Source organism: Gavialis gangeticus, unplaced genomic scaffold (genome assembly GCF_001723915.1).
Source record: "Gavialis gangeticus isolate Ggan-Ray unplaced genomic scaffold, GavGan_comp1, whole genome shotgun sequence".
Classification (NCBI taxonomy): domain Eukaryota; kingdom Metazoa; phylum Chordata; order Crocodylia; family Gavialidae; genus Gavialis; species Gavialis gangeticus.
The window spans coordinates 10,832,409-10,843,573 of record NW_017728980.1 but is presented as its reverse complement, the minus strand read 5'-3'; positions in this window follow the sequence as shown (position 1 = coordinate 10,843,573).

Here is an 11,165-nt window from a genome sequence, read left to right as displayed (position 1 = left end):
AAGAAAAGGAGGGCATGTTAAATGGGTGAATAGAAGGAACAGTATTTTGATGGCTCAAGTGTACTCAGCCTCCCCATAGATACCTACACCCTTTGCTAGAACTTGGCTTGGAGAAGATCTCAAATGCACAGTTCTGGTAAACGGAAACATGAAGCAGAACTGAAGTCTGAGACTGGGACTCCCATTGTGTTAGGCACAGCAGTGTGGATATGCCCACACACAATAAGAGACAGTCCCCACCTGAAAAGTTTACAGTCTAAACAGGCAAGACAGAAAAGGGAAGCATCGGTGTCTTTCTTTTAGATAGGAAAGGGATAAAGGCTGGAATTTAAGAAGTTCCTAAGGAAGTTAGAGACATGCCTTGCATTGCAATCCCACTGGCGGCAGGTCTTGAACTTTAGGTTCCTTTCACAACTCCAGCCTAAGTATCTTGTCTAAGGTCCCGCAGGAAACGTGGGCAAAGCTGTTTACTGAATCTTCTATCAAATCCCAACCTAGTGCCCCCTGCCGCCTTCCCCAACACCTTCTCAACCTACTGTTCCTTATATGCACACAGGAGGGGATTTGTTGGGGGAATGGATTTGAGGGGAAGAACAGAGGCATGATGGATTTGCTCAGTGAAGGCATGCCAAATATTGGGGTTTGGCATTAACTATATTTGCATGCATTTCCCATTATCCAGCTTGGAAAATGAGACCCAGCAGCTAAGTGATTTACTCGGGGTGACAGAACTGGGAATGAAACCCAGTTCTCCTATTTTCTTGTCTGGTTTTTAGCCACAAGCGTTCTTCCTGTCTCTGCTCTGAAGATGCATATGCATAGAGAAAGGAGTGCTTTACTAGGTGTCAGAACTTCATACTGTTAAAAGCCCAGATCCATAAAGCTATGAATATGGCTTTTCCACTGATTTCAATGGAAATTGTTCTTCCAAATCAGAACAAGAGGACTTCAATCTAAGAGAGATAAAAATGCTTCGATCATTAGGAAGCAGCAGCTGTCAAATCAAATTTGAAATTGTAATAGGAAATTCCAAATTTCTAAAGTGAAAAATGTTTCATTTTACTGGTCTAGCAGAAGTTGCTGCAATAGATGTGATTTCATTAAAACAGTATTGTCATAAAACAGTTTTCCAAGCAAAAACACTAGTAATAATAATAATAATTTTAACAATGTCTAATCCATTTTTTTAGCAGCTCTAGTCTTCAGCTCTGAAGCTCTGGTTCAGTCCATGATGGAGACATGAGGCAGAGGTAAAATTCAGATTCAGCTCCAGATGTTTCCGGCTCAGGGATAATTAGACCCAAATAATTAGATTTGGATTTGAAGCTCTACTTTAAAACTAGAGCTTGTTACCTTTTTCCAAATGTGGATGAGCATTTTCAAACCCTTTGAATTTCCATATAAAGGAAAGACAATTTCTAGAAAAAAAATGGTTAATTTTATTCTTTGGCCTATTTTTCTGTTCACTATAGAACTGTTCATTTGCAAAAAATAAAAAGAGGAAAATAGGCTGAGCCCTGTCTCTAAAAGCTGTTGACATGAATGAAGTTGCACACATACTTAGGAGTGCCCAAGACAGTGGAGCTTTGGTTAAACTGGAAGTTTTGGACTGAGATCAGAGTGATTAGACAGAGTGAAGGAAGATGGTCCAGTAGTTAATGTACTGGACAAAGATTCAGGACAGTAAGTTAAAGAGTTGCTGACTCTCTGTATGACCTTGGGCAAATGACACCCACTTTCTGTGCCTCAGTTCTCCTTATATTAAATGAAGACAATTCTCCTTGATGGTACCCTGCATTAGCTCTTAGCTAACACATGGCTACCAGGTCTCGTCTTATTACTACCTAAGACAAGGTAGTTGTAGTATTATTAACATGTTTTCACGTGCCATGGTAAACCCTGGCTCTTCACTGTTGTCACCTTAAGCACAACTTGTGTGAACACTACAGACTGTCTTGCTTGGGCTAAAAATCTTATGTAGACAGCAGGGTAGATTTGCACCGTATAGACTAACCAAAGTAGATATTTATATAGCACAAGGTTTTGTGGGGGGGGGTAGATCACTTCATCTGACACTGTTAAAGGACAAGTAAGCTTCAGCACACAAAAGCCTGTGATATATAGGAGTGTGTGTGTGTTGGTGTGTATGTGTACACAAAAGCTTCTGTGTATATATGTGTGTGTGTATGTGTATACACACACATACACACACACTTTGGTTAGTTTAGAATATGAAAATCTACTCTGCCTTCTACTTGACTTCAGACTAACATGGCTAACTACACCGCTCTAAAATTAATTGTCATATTTATTACAAGTCAATGCAAGGTAAGGATACATGAGTTTCTCCAGTATGGACGCGCTTCTCAGACACTAAAGGATTAGGAACCTGCTGGTCCCCGGAAAGATAAGACGTCCATAGCTTCCTTGAAGCACTTTGCTCAGCCTAACTATTCCCACATCTTTCAACTGCCTGACAAGGCGCACTGGAACAATCCATCAGTCTCAAGCAACAGACAATCAATCAGCACCCAGAGCCATTTAGCAATTACAAAGCCTGGTTGAAACAAACCCAAAAAAACCCCAACAACCCCCTCCAACAACAACAATAAAAGAGTGCCGGGCTGCTGGCACTTGCCAACTCCTCTTGATTAAACTTATTTTCACCTCCAGGTGCACATGCAGGATGAGTTTTGTTAATTAAACCTGCCAGTCAACTTATTATGCATTCAATTAAAAAACGCATTGCCCTGATTTTATGCAGCTTGAGGGCTGTGATGGTGACAGACGCGCAGGCCTGTGTTGTTACAATGCATAAGTTTGGATGAAGTGGTGGGGGGGGGAGTTCTAAAATATGGCTAAGTGTGATATTTGCTAATTGGATGCCCTCCTGGTATTTTTTTTAGATGGGAGCTGATGGACATGTTTATCAGACATGTGGCATGTGCAATGTAAAGTGAAGGTCTATGTGGGAAGGGGGGTGTGTTTGTCTCACTTAGAAACTGTATAGATTTTCAGAATATTCATGAGAGACTCTGGCAAGGTTAAGAGATGAGGAGAATGGCATCAAGAATCCCTAGAGATGAATGGCTTGCAAATGGATTAGATCAAGCCCCACTAACCTTCCCTAAAATAGTGGTGTTTTAATTCGTGTGAAAAATCATCTTTATTGTTTACAGGCACGAAACGCAAGAGATCTGGATTCAGTTCCTGGCCCTGCCACAGGTTATTTGCATGGTTGTGGGCCAGTCACCTACAACCTGATTTTTAAAGGTTTTTAGGTGCCTAAATTCTACTGGAATCAATGGTCCAGCATCTAAGTACATTTAAAAATTAAACAGCCTCTGCACTTGTGTAAAATGAGGTCACACGTCCTTTTGTCTTACCTATTCTCATGCAAGCATCTGAGGACAGAGGACCATTTTCTCTTACTATGCCTTTGCACAGCAGTTAATAGACTGGTATTCCAACTGGATAGTTATGAGGCACATAATTATGATGTGCACAAGGCCTCTGCATGGGGGCAAGAGTCACTGGCATTTTTTAAGGTGGCATGTTTCAGAAGAGAGACACCATCTCTATATTAGCATATCGTGACTTTACTTTTGGTCTTCATTGTTTCTGTTCTTTTGTTTTAAGGGAAAAGAAACTCAGGCTGCTGGTCAGTAGCCGTGAAAAAACAATAGACCGGCTATATTTTACAATAGCACACAAAGCAGAGGCTTTTTTTTTTCTTATTGTAAGCTCCTTAGTGCCTGATCCATATCATCTGCATGTGCTGAATTCACCTAAAGCTAAATTTACAAAGGAATTTACATGCATAACTCGGGCCTGATCAAAATCAGCTCTAAGTGTGATCTCAAGTCCCTGGCACAGACGGAGACAAATAGTGAGGTCTAGCTGCTGATTAACTCTGGGTCTTTTACGAAAAAGAGAGATCCAGGCCCAAGTGCAAGGAATCTCTTTGCTTGCCATGATGAGCTCTGGCACTGGTGCCAGCCTACAGACCAACTGCCCGGTGTACCTGCGCAGTAATTGTTCCCCTCCCTGGGAAGGAGCACTGATTTCATCTTAGAGCAGTTAAAGGTGCTATATTCAGAACCAGGTGTCCTTGTCTTATATAAAAGCGAGATGTTTCTTTTCTTTCATACCAGGATCTCAAAGCACTTTACAGACATTAGCAAATTTAGTCTCTCGGTGACATATTATGACCCTGTTTTTCAAGATAAGGAAACTGAAGCCCAAACAGGAGAAGTGGTGTGACTGAGGTGAGAATAAAACAGTGGCAAGGAATGGACTTAAATCCTGGTGGCCTGTGCCTTTCCCTGCAAGATCTCCCATTCCTGTGCTAAGCTTTCTACCTACCATCCCAAATTTGTGACTCCATCTAGATATGTTGCTGTTGTCAGGTGTCCTGAATTTACTCAAGCAAGTTAAATGATGAAACTTTGGATAAAAACAATGAAATATTGGTTCAGTGGGAATTATTTGCATGGGGGAATTGTTTGCTGTAGAAAATCAACTTTTCTGGCCTTGCACACAGAGCCGAAGCCTTCCTGCCACCCCCTGGGAAGGCAACTCTATGGCCATCAGTCCATCATGCAGTCACGCTCCCCAGGTGGTGACAGCAACATCTTGTTTCTTTTCACTGGGGCAGAAGGGCTCAGCACTTACAATGGGCCCTTTATCAGACAGTCCTTATGTTTTCTGTGTGTCAGGCGTCTCAGGCTCCAGCTCCTAGGATTCAAAAAGCACCATGGATGCATGTAATTAATACAGGCACACACTACAGGGCTGGGGAGATCACCACAGCTTGCTTCATGGTCACCTCGCAGCCTGGAGGCTGTTTAATAGCAAGAGTCCATGGACCACCCTTGCACCCCATGCTTCCAATTCATTGGCAGTCCCTCGAAGTTGAGGATGACGTCCCGTCAGGCTTGATGAGTCCTCAGGAGCCCGAGGAGCCCGATTCTGGATGCACACATTCTTCAGTAATGGGGGCATGTTGTTGCATGGGGGAGTGGGATTCGCAGCCCTGGGTTGGTTTCCTTCTCCTTCCTAGGCCACCGCCGTTCCACCTTGGTATCGAGTTGTTGGGCCTCAAAGTGGTGCATGCCTTGGTGGACCAGGTGGCACCACGCCGAACGGTCAGCAGCTTGCTCCTTTCAGGCTTTGGCATCAATGCCTCCATGCTTGAGGGTGACCTTGAGCATGTCTTTGTACCATTTCCTTTGGCCACCCTTTAAGTGTTGGCCAACGGAGAGCTGGGAGAAAAGAATCTGGTAAGGGAGGCGGTTCTCAGACATCTGGATGCAGTGGCCTGTCCATCAGAGTTGATTTCTCAAGAGCAAGGCTTTGATGCTTGTGGACACAGCTTCATGGAGGATGCTTGCACTGGTCCAGCGGTCCTCCCATTTGATCCGCAGGATTCGACACAAGCACCGCTGGTGAAAGCTCTCGAGGGTCTTAATGTGGCGTCAGTAGATGGTCCAGGTTTCACTGCAGTAGAGGAGGATAGTCAGCACGACAGCCTTATAAACCAGGACCTTCGTTGACTTACGACAATCTCTATTTTTGAAGACACGTTGTTGCAACTTGAAGAAGGTGGCACTGGCACAGTTGACCAACTGGACTTCTTCATCGATGGTATCCTGTTAAGAGAGGTGGCTGCCAAGGTATGGAAAGTGCTCCACGTACTCCAGAGCCTCCCTGTCTATGTAGATAGTGCGAGGGATGTTCAGCTGGCCTGGGGAGGGTGGGTGGAGAACCGTCATCTTGGCAATGTTCAAGGACAGGCCAAGCCTCTTATATGAAGCACTGAAGAGATCTAGGGCTGCTTGCACATCCTGTGCAGAGTGAGCCATCACGCAACAATTGTCTGCAAACTGAAGGTTGTGGATGTCCTTGGTGATGAGTTTCATTTTTGCCCGGAAGCGCCTAAGATTGAAAAGTTCCCGTCCAGTCGATACTGGATACTGACACCAGCTGGCAGATAATCTCGGATGAGGTAGATGATGATGGTCAGGGAGATGATGAACAGGGTCACGCAACCTTGTTTGACTCTGGTCCAGATGCAGAAGGCATCGGTCTCAGATCTTCCACTCAGGATGGTGGCGGTCATATCATCATGCAGGAGTCTCAGCATGGTGACAAACTTCAGCGGGCAGCCAAGGCACTGGAGAATGGTCCACAGAGTGTCACGATTTAAGAAACTGAACGCCTTGGTCAAGTCAATGAAGGCAAAAAACAGTTCTTGATTTTGCTCCTGACATTTTTCTTGGCTCTGCCTGGCAATGAAAACCATGTCCGCAGTGCCCCAGGATGGTCAGAAGCTGCACTGGGTTTCTGGAAGGATCTCCTCGGCAACAGGACGAAAGCTGTTCAGGAGGATGCCGGCCAGGATCTTACCCACAATGGTGCTTCTGATTATCAACTAAAGCAGGGATCCAAGATGACCATTCCATTGCTGCCAGGAGCTCAGGCTTATGTCTTACTCCTTTACTTTGGAAAACACGTATGCAAGAGCAGTGGTGGTGCTTCAGGTCTATAAAAGTTCTAGAGAAATGCAGGGGCCACTGGGGGAGGGTCTCTGGCCTCTCTTTTTCAGGAGGGCAGGTTACGCGAGCATACTTGGCTCCTTCTCACCTTAAAATATCTCTCATGTTCAGGTTAACAGGACTCTGTAGAGGCTTCTCTGCACATAAGAATGGCATTTTTATCCTACCATTATTTTAAACCTTCCTATAGAAAGGACAGCATTTTCCAGTAAATTCCATAAGGCTGTTTCATAAGAGTTTGATGGAAGTGTATAAGACTGATTGGGAAGTTGTTTTTTTCCCCTATTAGTGGCCATGTCCCCATTATCACAGATTGGCGTGAAGATCAGTCGGAATGGCCACTTACAGAAGTGGCAATTTTTAAACTAAACATTTTTCATTGGTCATCAACGTCAAAACTGTTCATGGAAAAACACTGGCTTTGACTGGACTTCTATTGGGATGGAATTTCTCACCAGCAGACAAGAGAAAAAAACTTCAGGACACTCAATAGCCTCTTGGTCAAAACTATCACAAGGGGATGGGAGACACAGGCAGCACAGGAACTTGAACATGAGCTTCCAGGTGACAAGCCAGGACCTCCAAGCTATGAGCTATTCTGGTTGGGCTAATTTGATTCTTATTTCTTCATGAACATTTACAAAAAGGTCTTGGGCTCATTCCACGTCAAAATGGAAACAAGTAATGAAACACTGCTGTTATTTTTTGGCAACCCAGAATCCCTGCTCAGGGCCAGCCACAGTCTACAACTCCAAGCACAAGTGTGAACAGTTTATGAACAAGATATCTCAATGCACTAGGAAAACATCCAACTTTAAGCCACTTACACCACCAATACAAGATGTTCTTTCCTTTCCCTGGCCTCCCTGAAAACTCCCAGGACAATAGATGGGTGTATACACAACAACTGGAGTCTCTCACATCAAAATAAGAGGCAAAGTTCAAAATTAAGGACATGCTATCGCAAGAACCGTGGGTTGGGTTTTACACCAGGACTTGGGTTCCACACCAGGATTGGGAGGTGCAGCATAGAAGGCAAAATGCAGACATGGGGATAGTTAAGGGGATTTTAAGCCAATTTACCACCTATTGAGAGCCTCTCCGGGGGCTGATTTACCCCCAGTACAGATTAAAAGAGTCCATATGCCAGCCCTGCCTGGTGGCTTCTGGCTTCCTGTGCAGCCCATGGTCCCCAGCATAGAGTACTCCAGTCATGCCCTTCCAATCACCAATCTATCTCCAGCCCTTGGAATTGCTCCGGCAGAAGAAATGCCTCCCCAGGAGAGTTTTATGGCCTTTCACACTCCAAGAGTTGCAGCTCCTTGACCTATGGAGCTTACAAGGTGGCTTGATAGCCTGGGAAACAAAAAGTATCTACACAGAAAACATGGAAACACACAAATTCAGATCTGCAATCCTGAAGTGAACATATAGCCACAGACACCACCGCTGTACTCCAGCTCCCCCATGCTCAGCTCTCCAATGACTCTTCCTCTTCTGGAAAGTTTCTAAGTATTTGCCAAGAGGCTGCAGGAGGATGAACTTTGGCATCTGTAGGAAGTCATGATGTCAAGAGCCATTAATGCCATCTCACCCATCCTCTGCCATTGGCTCAGACTTAGGTTATTGCAAGAATGATTTGCTTGGCTTGTTACCAGGATCTAATGCCTCAACATTCATGGCAGCTCAAAGGAAATTCGAAGTAGAAGTGGAGGAGTCAATATAAAAAGAAGATAAAAGAGAAAATGTGAAGGCCCTTTTTTCCTGCCTTCAGTGTAGTTACTGCTACTCTCTATTCACAATTATTTGCATGAATGAAACAGGAAGAGCAAATTACTGGTCTACAAATAATTACTTTCTTCCCCTGACCTAGCAAATAATAATAGCTTGTGTTTCTATAGCTCTCTTCACCTAAAGATCTCAAAGCACTTTGCAGACATGTAATAATTCTTGCTCTTGGAGGCGGTTACCCAAGGCACAAACTGGGGTGCCCAAAGATGTGCAGAAGATTAACGGCAGAACCACAAATTAGCACATGGGGCATGGAGCAAGAATGGGAAGCTTTACTCCCCCCATAATCTAGAGCTGATCAGGGTTCTAGCTAGTCCTCCATGTAAATACTCTGCTCCCCAAAGCTTGCAAAGCAAAGATCTACATTGCAGCACAGTACTCCCAGGCATCTCATCTTGCCTCTGTCCTAGTGATTCGCCCTATCAGTTTCTACTCTGCCCTTCCCCATTGGTGGCTGGGAAGTGAGCTGCTGCTATTGTTTTATGTCATCTCTACAACAGATGATAATATCCCTTCTCTAGATTTATTCAGACAGCCTTCCTGTTATCCTTACAGGCCAAGGGGAGCAAAAAGTGGCCTTAGAGCCACTAAGACTGAAGCCCCAAATCTCCAGCTCAAAAGGATACTTCAAATGTTTCCAGATCTACTTTCCTAAATTACTCCAGAGTCTGTATTTTTGCCCAGGTTTGCAAAGATCCATCATCAACATTTCAATTTCCCATTTCTTTAGATACCAGAATTGAAAATGTGCCCTCAGCATTCTTAATTGATGGCAAATTATTGCTTCTCAAGGTAAGGAGGTGATCACTTCATTAGCAAGGAAAAATTACCATAATCAGAACAAATTCACTGTTACTGCACTTGGCAATAACAAGTCACTTAAGGCTTCATTGTCCCGGTCATTTCCTTCTTGAAATACTTATTGTATTTGTCCTTGTAGTGCACTGTATGAAATACCCAGGGAGACTAAACTAATGTCTGAAATGGCACTACCCATTTTAGCTGCCTTATTGCAGTAACATGAAAATTCAGACTAATTTTCCATCCTCTCTTAGCATTTTTCATTATGGATCTCAATGTAATACATGTAAAATGTTGTTAAGCGGAAGTTTTATTTCCACTTTACAGATAGGAAAGCATATGTGTAGCTTATCCCACTGACTTTCATGAAGATTTAAGCTCCTAACTCACTTTTAAAATGGAATTAAGTTCATAAATTGCTTGGGAAAATGTTGCCCCTGACACTGGATGTCATAGCTCCTATTTTAATCATCAGTTATGCTCATACACAACTTCATGTATGTTTTTCTGTCTCTCGGATATATAAGATGCCATCCTTATACTGAAGCAAGACACCCATGGAAATAAAGAGACACTGTGGGTTGGTTGAAGTTTTAGGCTGGACACTTGCTTTGTCCCTGGATTCCTATGGTTAACAGAATTTGTCCTCTTCACTTCTCTTGCATGTGATTAAGATTTAGAGTGTGTTGCCATTCGCTCCCTCTCCACCAGATGGAAGAGCTGCTCCATCAATGACTTCCTGGGATATGCTAAATGCATCATCCATCACTTGCTGGTATTAAAGATAGACTCTATAGAGAATATACCCCAGTCCCCTCCCCCCTCCAAAAAAACCAAAATGGACTTGATAAGAGCTTACTAGGTGAGATTTTGTGGCCAATGCCAAAGGGCACATTAGCTCCATCATAATGACCTCTTGTAGTCATAAAAATCTGTTACTCTATTAAAGTAACAGTACAATCCAGCAACAGATCCAGAAATAGGTCCGTATTAGGAGCCAGATTAGGTGAATAAGAGAGACCGACAGTAATACCTCCAACAAACATTAAGTGCGCATTACGTGTAAGTCTGGTGTTTGTTCCTTCATATGCTGCAAGTGTTTAAGGGATTTTGTTGGATTTATACAAATGTTAAGAAAGAGGAGCTTTGCATATGCTCTAGATCCCCTTGACAGTCTAAAGATGCATCCAAATAATACTTAATATTGGCTTTTAAGGGCTCTGGGGAAGGGGTTCCCTCTTTGGTGTGTGTTTGCAAGCACTTGGCCCATGACGGGGGCTTCTAGAAAAACTGCAATACAAATATACAGGAAACAGCAGTTCTATACAACTAGCTAGCAGTAGGGGACAAGAAGGCACAAACATTGAAGTGGTAGATCTGTTTTTCAAAGCAAAAGATAATGGATAATGTGTTACAAATGAAGAAACTCCAGGGAAAGGATCAGAACCTTAACAAAAAGTTACTTGAAATATGAAGCTAGTCTTTTAAACAAAGAAATCAATGCACTTCCATGTTGTAATTTTGCACTGGCTACTGAGAGTATAACCAGGCAGACTAGGCTCTCAGTTAGTGTAAACCTGATCCTTGGATTCCTTTCCAAATGGCTGGGCAATGAGGCTGGTGACTGTTCTCCCCTGACTGACAGACATCACCGGTGACCTGTCAAATCCTGAGACAGGTCCATTGGCGAAGCTATTTGTAGATCTCAATAGATTTGCTTCCCACTAATTACCTAATAAAAGCAGCAGACAAGGAAGATCTAACTCTTCAGATCTTCCTCTGACAAAACTCATTTATCCCCAGTAGAGAAGATGCCCTCTCCCTTTTATGGCAGGCCACGTTGTTTCCTGGAGGGTGGTTGTAGAGATGACAGAGATGGGTTTTTCTCTGTAGTTGTAGGGGACAGAACTGGTAAGCAATGGCCTCAAACCACAGCCGGGAAAATTTAGGGTGCCTACACACGTGACAATTTTCACTATTTAAGGTGTTCTAAAGTCATCACTTAATGCATGCGGG